Below are 11,154 nucleotides of genomic sequence, written 5' to 3'. Positions count from 1 at the left end.
CTAACAAATTTTCTTTCACCAAAAATAATTTTTCTATTTGTACAGATTTCTGAAACGATTGAAGTAGATGTAATTCTAGAGAATAAGGAGAAATGAAAGAAAGAGAGAAAAAGACAGATCTTTGGTACAAGTGTGTGGAGGTGACCAAGGAAAGTTCTTCCTGAGATTCTATAATATACTCCTAATTCTGAGCTCTTAAAGTTAGCATTATATGTTGTGTGCTACTAATAGGAATCGGCTTTTATTTTTGACAATTCATGGCCATAATGGTTTTGTAGTTTAGCCTATTTAAACAATTTAGATTGTGTCTTATGTGTTGATCAGTGGCTTTGCAGTACTACATTTTAAATTCAAATTAATATGAGTATGTGAATGTTTTGCTGAAAAAGCCATGATAATTTGCATTTTTGTTAAGTATGCAGTGCTGTTTTCAAAACAATTTCAAAAACTTTTATGAAAGAGAATGTGTATCTTTTGAGGAGAAAAGAGTAAGAAAATTTACAAGCATCTTACATGAAGTTTTCCTCTAGGTAACTACTCTGATTTTTGGTATCAAGAATTTGGTTTTGTTAGGATTGAATCCAGTCAGAAATAGTTGTGTGTTTCCAAAGAACACAGGCTAGGGAAGGTTACGGATACTGAGTACGTGTCAGACCTACGTGCTTGAAGGCAGAGGAAACCTCTGTAGAATCTGGGAAAAAACACTTGAGATTTTTGTGGCAGGCTTTATTGAAAGAAAAATGGATATCAAGGAAGCATTTTCAAAGAAAGTACCAGAATCCACACTTTGAAGATTTGTATGAGTTTTGAATATTTATTAATTTGTAAAGATTTGGGGATTTCTAAATTTATATAAATGTATATAAATTTAGATTTCTAATGCTAAAATTTTAAAAGATCTTCATGACAGAGTACTCATGAAGTCCCCGTAATATGCCAAATGATGGATAAGAGACATGAGTGAAACAGTTTTTATCTCTGTAGGAGCAATTATTATAGGCTGCAAGACAGAAAAAAAGATTAAATAAAATTTTGATATCTGCTGCTCCAAATAGCAGAGATAACAAGTAGTTTAAAGAGAAAAAAGAAAAAAAAAATGACTGCTGGTTTTCCAAAGGGAATTGTTCTTTTTTGATGGCTGACTACCATGTCACACAATCCTAGTGCATCTTTCTGTCATTGACTAGAAGACATTGATATCACTGGTGGCATTATGGCTAGGGGCGCAAAAGATGGTGAAAGAAAGGTGAAGTATGTGAAAGAACAGACAGCAAGATTCTGTCTTTCCTAACTTCAAAGTATGGTTGTGAGAAAGTGGAAAACATATTTTTTGAAAATGACACATTATGTAGCCTAACTGCCATTCTCTTAATGGAAAACCTGAATAAAGAGGTAAATGGTGAGGAGAGCAAATGTCCTGGCTTGCTCTGTGGAAACAGTAAAAGGGAATTCTATGAGAAATGGGTATGTGGTAAAAAGGGCAGCATGTTTTATATCTTCCTATCAGTATAGCCCAGCCTCAGTTGACTAAGACCACCATATGTTTTTACCACTGGAAAGACAGGACAATAGTATTGGCCCTGCTCTTCTATATCTATAATCTCAAAGCTTTTCCCCTTTCTTTATTTTGTTATCCAGAAAAGGGGTAAGGATAAAGTTCTTGGTAAAATGCTGAGAGGAGCGTTTGGTGGAGGAGTAAGGGATTGTTAACAAAACATTTCTTTAGAAACTTTCTGGTGAGGGGAATGCTTTAGTTTTGTTCACTCCCATCATGCTGGTGGGTAAATACTAGATTTTAGAGCATCACCCAGTTGAAGGGGATACCCTCACCTTTCTAAGTCCTGATCAGTGTCAGGATGAGACCAATGGGAAATGAAATGAGTGACTTACACTGGGAATGGAGGCAGCAAACCACATGCAATGTATGTATCTGTGCAACAATCCTGCATGTTCTGCACATGTACCCCAGAACCTAAAGTGCAATTTATATATATATATATATATTACTGCTATATATGTATATTTTCTGACCAGATGAATGAGTGGGATCACTGTGAGACCTTGTGTTACAGTAAATGCTTGGCCAAAGGCTTGAAAATTATTGATCAGAGATACATTCGGCAACTGTTTAGTCCTAGAAAGCTCAGTAAATATTTGTTGACTGGATGACTGAATGGGAGTCACTAGGGGAACTTTGGCTAAGCATTTACTATAGCATAAGTTTTGAAAATTCTCAATCAGAGGTACAATTGTCAAGGTCTATTCCTAGAAAACACATAACTTATCTATAGGCATGTTTTTATAAACCTGGCTTTATGACCAACCAGGTAACTGTCCGGGTTACCTACCATAAAATTCCAGGCCAAGTCAGCCTTTAACCCCACTTAACATTTTAATTTGTTTCAGGATGACGCTGATACATTCCGATTCAGTCCAGGACTCTTTAAGCCTCTCCAGACAACATTAGGAAAAGTATATTGATTTTCACCTTTCTTTTTTATCTGATACTCTTGGGACATTTTAAATGAACTAAGTCCAGGACGAGAAATTGCCATTCATATTTACTGAACACTTACTCTATATCTGACAATGCAACAGAATCAGAAGGACTATCATACGGTTTATTTTTTCAAGAGCTCCTGGTCTGGTGGAGGAGATAAGCAGGGCAACAAATAATAATATGTATGTCTGTTTAAAAATTTCCTCAAAGATGCTCAATTCTAGGCATTCCAGTATAAAACTGGACCACTGGACTAATCAATTTCCGTTGATTAGTATTGACAATGCATTTCCATTATTCAGTGTAGCTCCTGACATACAGTAGAAGCTCAGTCAATGATTGTTTAATGAATGAATGTAGGAAGGAATTACAAGTGGCAAACTTAGTAGGATAATGCGACAGTAAAGAAATGTAACATATGGAAAAAACAAAGATCAGTAATTAGTAAGCATGCAAAAGTATAAAACACAATTCTGTCATAATATCAAACATGAAATAAATGGCCTTAGCTACACAAAATAAAATCAAAAGCCTCATACTCTGTAGTGACACAGCCCATATTTTTGTAGAGTATTCTGTAACAAATATGTAACTGAAATTAAAGTAATGTACAAGATAACATACATACTTTAAACATATTATGTATGAACTATATATATAGTTTTTTTTTTGAAAGAAATCTTGAATTTCCTTCTGTTGAGGAATCAAAGTACTTTTAAGATTATTTGGTTTTTGTACTATTGACCTGTATTTACATCAAAGAAGTTAATATTTTTAAGAAGCATGAGACAGGAGAAACTGTTTCTATAAAATACACATTATTGTCTTCACTTAGCAAGGTATATTCACAGCAAGTAGTTAGAACAGTAGATCCTGCTACTTGCTAATTTGTTGTTCCTTAATTGTCCAGTTCCAGCTTTTAGCCACCATTTTCACTGGGAGCCAAACATGTAAATAGCTTTTTTTTTTATTACAGAATTTTGTTCCATTCCAAAGATGAAGCTATAAATATTTTTAAAAACAGTTTTTATTGGAAACTGTCTGATTGCTGGCTAGGAGACAGCATCTTTATGTAAGTGTTTGCACATCCTAAAAAGTGTGGATGAGTCTATTCATTATTCACTTTTCAGATAATGCCTGTGCAATTTAAATATTACAGGGCTGGTTTCTTCTTCCTGAAGTTGTAGGATTTTGGGACAGTTCATTGATAAGGGCTATTTATCTCAGAAACTGCCATAAACATGAAATGGAAAGACTGGCTTTTTGACCAGATTGTCTCAGGGAACCCATTTGCCAGGGAAACATACTTACCTTTCTGTATGTTACTATGTTCCTGGAGCAATTAATTCATGGCATAGCTGTTAGGGTCATCTGTTCAGGTGGCTACTGGTGCCAGAAAAGGTAGTTTTGCTTTTAAAAATGAAATGTGCTGTGATTGGACTAAGCAGACAAGAAGAAATGTTTCAAAGGATACAAATGTTTCAAAGGAAACAAATGTTTCAAAGACTTGTAGTCTTTGGGTTTTGAACTAGGAGGAGGACTGACACTCTGTCAGGTAACAAATGACATTAACAAAGTTCAAGGTTTCAGGACACTGATTAGAAATTAATCATGATAAGAAAAAATGTGGAGATGACTGCTTTTAAGAGAAAGCTGAGAGAAATGCAAGAAAAAAAAGTATTCAAACAATTTTTAACTGGATTAGAATTTTGTTGAAAACTAGCTGATGCTGGCTGGGAGACAGTTCCTTTTGGTAAATGTTTAAATATCTTGAAAAGTGTAGGAGCATCTATTTACCCACTTTTCAGAAAATGCCTGTGAATTTTAAAATAATAAATATGGGTTTAAAATCTTAGTAAAAGTAATAACTGTTATATTAATAGCTTCAGTGATCTGGAACTCTATTAGTGAGGACTTCCACTTGCAAGCAGGAAATGCTTTTTGGAATGTAAATGCTAAAGGGCTAAAACCAGGTAACATCAAAGAGAGCAGGGGGGCATTTCCTTGATGTCTCAGTTACTTTATATATTTTCCTGGGTATTTCATTAATCTGACAAGTATTTATGATGCTTACTCTATGTGGCAAGTATAGTCCCAGTTGCTGGAGAAATAACTATATACAGACAAGAGACAAGATTACTATTTTTTTTTTTTTGGTCACAAGTAAACCGAAGGTACATTTTATTGCACTCTGCTTTATTAAGCTTGTGGCTATTTTATTTTATTTTTTAACAAGTTGAAGGTTTGTGTCAACCCTGCATTGAGCCAATCTATTGGTGCCCTTTTCCCAACACCCTGTGCACATTTCATGTCTCTGTATCACATTTTGGTAATTCTCACAGTATTTCAGACTTTTTCATTACTTTTTTTATCTATTACAGTGATCTGTGATTAGTGATCTCTGATGTTACTATTGTAAATATTTGGGGGTGACAGAATTGTGCCCACATAAGATGGTGAACGTCACTGATAGATGCTGTGTGTGTTCTGACTGCTCACCAACCAGCCTTTCCTTCATCTCTCTCCCTCTCCCTGGGCTCCCTATTCCCTGAGACACAATCATATTAAATTAGGCCTGTTAGTAACCCTGCAATGGCCTCTAAGTGTTTGAGTGAAAACAAGAGCTGTATGTCTGTCACTTTCAATCAAAAGCTGGAAATAAGCTTAGTGAGAAAGGCATATTAATAGCTGAAATAGGCTGAGAGATAAGTCTTGTGTGTCAGATAGCCAAGTTGTAAACGCAAAGGAAAAGTTCTTGAAGGAAGTTAAAAGTGTTACTCCAGGGAACGCAAGAATAATAAAGTGAAACAGCCTTATTGCTGATATAGAGAAAGCTTTAATAGTCTAAGTAGAAGATAAAACCAGGCACACATTCATAGTCTAAGTAGAAGATAAAACCAGCCACACATTCCCTTAAACCAAAGTGTAATCCATAGAAGTGCTCTCTCTCTCTTCAATTCTGTCAAGGCTAAGAGAGGCAAGGAAGTTTCAGAAGAAAGGTTTGAAGCTAGCAGAAGCTGGTTCATGAGGTTTAAGATGAAGTTGTCTCCAGAACATAAAAGTGCAAGGTGAAACAGCAAGTGCTGATGGAGAAGCTGCAGGAAGTATCCAGAAGATTTACCTAAGATAATTGATGAAGGTGGCTACAGTAAAAGACAGATTTTCAGTGAAGGTGAAACAGCCTCCTATTGGAAGAAGATACCATATAGGACTTTCATAGCTATGGAGGAGATGTAACTTCTGGATTCAAAGTTTTGAAAGACAGGCTGTCTTTCTTAGGTGATAATGCAGCTGGTAACTAAATTGAGGCCAGTGCTCATTTGCCATTCTGAAAATTCTAAAGCCCTTAAGAATTAGGCTACATTGATTCTGTCTCTGCTCTACAAATGGAACAGCAAGGCCTGAATGATATCACCTCTATTTACAATATGGTTTACTAAAATTTTTAACCTTTTGAGACCTACTACTCAGAAAACAAGATTCCTTCAAAATACTACTGCTCATGGATGATGCACATGGCCACCCAAGGGCTCTGATGGAGATGTATAACATTACTGTTGTTTTTATGCCCACTAATACAATATCCAATCTGCAGCCCATGAATCAAGAAGTGATTTTGATTTTCAAGTCTTATTTAAAAAATACATTTCTTTAGGCTACAGTTACCCTAGATACTGACTTCTCTGATGGATCTGGGCAAAGTAAATTGAAAATCTTCTGGAAAGGATTCACCATTCCTAAATGTCAGTAGGAACACTTGTGATTCATTGGAGGAGGTAAAAATGTCCATATTAACAGGATTTGGAAGAAGGCGATTGAGTGATTTTGAGGAGTTCAAGGATTTAGTAGAGGAAGTAACTACAAATGTGTTAGAAATATCAAGAGAACTAGAAATAGAGCATGAAGATGTGACAGAATTGCTATAGTCTCATGTTAAAACTTGAATGAGTGAGGAATTGCTTCTGTGGATGACCAAAGGAAGTGGTTTCTTGAGATGGAATCTACTCCTGGTAAAGATACTGTGAACATTGTTGAAATGACAATAAAATATTTAAAATAGGACATAGAGTTGTTTGGTAAAGCAGTGGCAGAGTTGGAGAGGATTTTTCATTCCAAAATTTGAAAAATGTTCCGCTGTGTATAAAATGGTACCAAATATCATCATGTGCTACAGAGAAACTTTTTATGAAATGAAGAGTCAATTGGTACAAGAAAATTCATGGTTGCCTTTCTTGAAGAAATTGCCACTGTCAGCAAATCTTCAGCAATCACCACCCTGATCTCTTAACAGGCATTGAAATGGAGGCAAAACCCTCTACCAGCAAAAAGATTATGATTCACTGAAGGTTCAGATGATCATTAGCATTTTTTAGCAGTATTTTAAATTAAGTTATGTACATTATTTTGTTTTTTAGATATTATGCAATTGCTCACTTAATAGACTATAGTATAGAGTAAACATAACTTTTATATGCACTGATAATGCAAAAAAAATGTGTCTGACTTGCTTTATTGCAGTGGTCTGGAATCCAGCCTGTAACATCTCTGAGATATGCCTGTATATACACACATGTTCATAGAGTGAATCATTCTGTGAAGACAAAGTAAGCTCTTCAAGTAGATAGTGATGGGGAAGGTCAAGCCTGACAGGGTATTTCAGGATTTGCTGATGGTTAAGAGGTCAGAGAGAGGGAAGGAGAGCAGTTACAAAAGACAGGAAGACACTGGGAAAATGGAGAGCCCTTTTTATGAGATGGGGAAGACTGGGAGAGGAGAACAATTGCAGAAGGGACCGAGGGAGTGCTGTGAAACCAAAAGTTCACATTGAGCATGTTGAGTTGCAAATGACTATTAAATATTCAAATGGAGTTGTTGGGTTGGCAATTGGAAAGCAAGCCTGGAGCTCTGGAAGAAGTCAGGGTTTCATATATAAATTTGGGAGTCACAAATGTTTTAATAGTATCTGAAACCACAGAACTGCATAAGATAACTTATAGAGTGAGAGGTATGAGTATAAATGAAGGAGAAGGCTGAAAGGTGAAGTGGAGAAGGGACAACTAGAAATAGAAATGGAAAGTTGTAGCCTGTGTGGTGGGAAGAGAACTGAGAATGGGTAATGTCCTGCAAGCCAAGAGCTCAAAGCAAAAAAAGAAAATAGTAAGCAATCATCTGTGATAATTGCTTCTGGAAGTAAGATGAGTCCTGAGAACTTACATTTGTCTAAATGGAAGACAAAATAATTCGGGAAGAAAGAACTCATGATAAAGAGGGAGAGAAATATTAGTATAGTAACTGGCTATTAAGTTCCTCCAGATATCGGAGGCAACTTCTGTTAGGAACATTCTATCAAGATTTAAAACTTGAAAAAGAATTTACCTTAATGAATCCCAAAGGGAGCTTAGTTTTGTGACATAAGAGGCAGTTTTTTTTTTTTTTTTTTGACATCCAGACAGCTTTTATTGAAAATAGTTACTGCAGCCAACGTTGAAAAAGTTTACTGCAGCTTTTGACTTCTTCAAAGAGCTGATAACCCTCATCCGCTTCTTCACCTTCTTCGTCATAATCATCATCATCATCTTCAATAGCTTCTCCAGTAAAGTATAACACTGATCTTGGGATTATACGCTCACGTAAAAAGTGACCAATTTCAAAGTCTGCAGCAAGGATAGCTTCAGCATCATCATCCAGATCTCCACTCTCGGGAACTTCAGGAGGGGCAAAAAAATTAAAGAAAGAGTCATTGGAAACTGTTTTAGTCACAGTACGAACTGTCCCGTGTCCCTTGTGTTTCTGCTTCTTCTTGATGGTTTTCAAAGTGACATTCTTTCCTTTTTTCCAATCTATCTGGCACCCTGTTCAACCCATAATTTCTGGTCCATCAAAAGAAAAGGGATGAGAATCATCTGGTTCTGACCTCATCCTATATGTCTTTGTCAGCACTTCATTTGTAAAATATTCATTGGGCTCAAAGTGAAATTCTAAGACAAAACTCATAGGCTGGCCAGCATCTGAGAACTTCACTTTAATATCTTTCAAGTGCTTCAGAATAGGTTCATCATGTTCCGGAACCATATCACTGAGCAAGTCAACATTCTTAAAAACAGTTAACCAAAATTCAGAAATTCCTTTGGGGTGTTCTTTTTCTTCATCCTTTTTCTCATCTTCAGTCTTGGCCTTTTCTTTCAATTCCTCCGAAATCTCATCTTATTCACCCACCATCCAAAGTCAATGGGGCTGTAGTTCAATGCCATTTGATGTAATTTAAATCCCTCCTTTCCACGTACCCCATCATCCCCTATAGCAGGCAGGTGTGTATTATTTTTACTGTAATATGGGTCAGTATGTGTTAGAGCTGTCTAATTCTCCCCATATCCACTGCCAACTTCTCCCTTGAAGCTGGTGTCATCTTTTATCTGGACCACTGCAACTACTGTGCTAGTTCATTGAAGAGGCCACCACCAAGACAAGATTCAATGTGAAAGAGATTTATCAGGGGAAATGCCAGTGAGGAATAAAGGGGGAAGGCACAGAAGTAGAAAGAAGAGTTTTCAGGTTTTGGGAGTGGTTCTGACACCTTTGCAAAAGGTGGGAGGACGGAAAACTCTCAGACCATGGAGCAGTTCTAAGAAAGTTTTGACCAGGATGGTGGGAAGCCCCTAGACAAGTTGTCCATCAGAGTAGTCCCACATCCCATAGGAATGAAGGCCAGCACTGTAGTACTAGGGCCTAGGCATTAGCAGGAATTGACCAGGGCCTGGTGGGAGGGGTGGAGGTCAGTGGGTGGGGCTTTGACTTCAGCTCAACTGTGGTAATGGGGCCATAGGGGAATGACTGGTGCTGTCAGCCAACTAAGTTCCCCAGGGCCAGTTATCGTAAAGGAGATTTGAGTTTAATATCGTTGAAATCATGCAAACTTAGAAACTTACAGAAGGGACCCCACGGAGCTGAAACTCAAACCTTTGAGGAAGTGTTGGTATTTCTCAGCAGGGATCCCAACCTGTTTTGGAAAGCTTGGAAAACTTGCAAACTAGATGCATACAGATGAAGGGAGTACCTGCCTGTGCCAGGGGAAAGAGGAATTCCTGCTTCGCAGGAATTGCAACAGACAGAAAGTCTGCAGGAAACACAGAGAAAAGAGCCAATTTCTTTTTCCTCCTCCAGTATGGAAGTCTCCATGCAGAGTCCCTGTTTAAGATGACTAAGGAGGAAGGATTCAGTAAAGCAGAAATGGAGTTCGTAGAGTCCCAAATGCAGTGTCATACTGAATTTCAGATAATAATTTTAAGTCTAAATATGCCCCAAATATTGTGTGGGATATACTTAATTATTCAATATTTGATTTGGCAACCCTAATGAGAGTACTCTTTCATTAGAGTAAAGAGATGTGGGTTTGGGAGTGGAAGACAATAATACAACATCTTAATAACTGGCACAACATATGGTCTGCTTTTCCATTTTTTGTAATCAGGGAACTCATGTGTTTTGCTCATTTTTATGGTGGATTTACAGATTATCTCTGGGCTTTTGTGATATGAATCGCTTTGGGTCATGTCTCCAGATCAAGGCAGAATGCATGCAATAAGATAGCATAAAGGGAATGTTTTTGTGCTAGAGACTATTGTTTGTTTCTAGTTCCCTCACAATTGGGACCAAGCTGCATTCTTGGAGTTAAATGCCCCCTGGCTCTTTACTTTAGATCTTTATTTCTGTTAAGGAGTTCTGTTACTGAGGCCTCACCTCTCTAAGCTTCAGGATCTTTCTAACTCTCTCGGAAGGATCCAGTTGCTTCTTTACCGAGGGGCCAGAGGGATCTCCCTTAGCTTTCTGGTCTCCTCAAGGCTTTCCAGTTTATTCCCAAGAAAACACACAATCCTTACCTTCTTCCCAAGGCACTAGTAGACATTCATTAGATGTTGCCTGAACTGATGGAATTGATGCAACAGCCCTGGACCATGAGGGATACATGTGCAGAAAGGTTACTTATCACAGCGATCCTCAAATCCCTTGAAGGCCTTTCTCTTAAAGGATCAGATAACAAATATTTTAGATTTTGCAGACCAACAGGCAAAATTGAGGCTGTAATACTTTCATTAGGGTTGCCAAACCAAACATGGAATAATGTAAGTATGTTCCATACAATATTTGGGACATATTTATGCTTTAAAATTATCGGAAATTCAAATTTAAGATGGCATCTTGTATGTTTATTAAGCAAATCTAACATATAATCATTTAACATATAATCATTTCCAACTGTGACACCCATTCTTGGCTTTCAGGCTGTAAAGAACAGCTGGCCAGTTGTGGTTCAGGGGTATAGTTTGCTGACATCTGACCTACTGTATTATTGAGAGTCTGGTTTCAGGAGGCAGAAGCCACTTGCAGAGATGGATGTAATATAGGGATTTAAGTGTTTACAAAATCACTGGAATAGCTGGATGAATAGGCTTTACACTAGACCACCAGGAATGAGACCCAGATCAACATGCTAGAACTGGCCTGCCAAGGAGACGACTTATTCCAGTCAGTTTTCAGTATTTTGTGTCCCTGGGAGGTCTGTTGGCTCCAGGAAACTACCATCTTACATCTGATGGGGCAAACTGGAAGCTGTTCCCAGAACTGCTGATTTCAGAGTCACACAGCAGCTACTAATC

At 37.4% G+C, this 11,154-nt stretch overlaps 1 pseudogene; it reads right to left on the bottom strand.

Annotated features, from left to right (window-relative positions):
• Nucleotides 1-7,924: 7,924 nt before the first annotated feature.
• Nucleotides 7,925-8,587, bottom strand: LOC101043417 (nucleosome assembly protein 1-like 1 pseudogene; annotated as a pseudogene).
• Between the last annotated feature and the right edge of the window lie 2,567 nt (nucleotides 8,588-11,154).

Source organism: Saimiri boliviensis, chromosome 4 (assembly GCF_048565385.1).
Source record: "Saimiri boliviensis isolate mSaiBol1 chromosome 4, mSaiBol1.pri, whole genome shotgun sequence".
Classification (NCBI taxonomy): domain Eukaryota; kingdom Metazoa; phylum Chordata; class Mammalia; order Primates; family Cebidae; genus Saimiri; species Saimiri boliviensis.
This window is presented reverse-complemented; position numbering and strand designations above follow the sequence as displayed.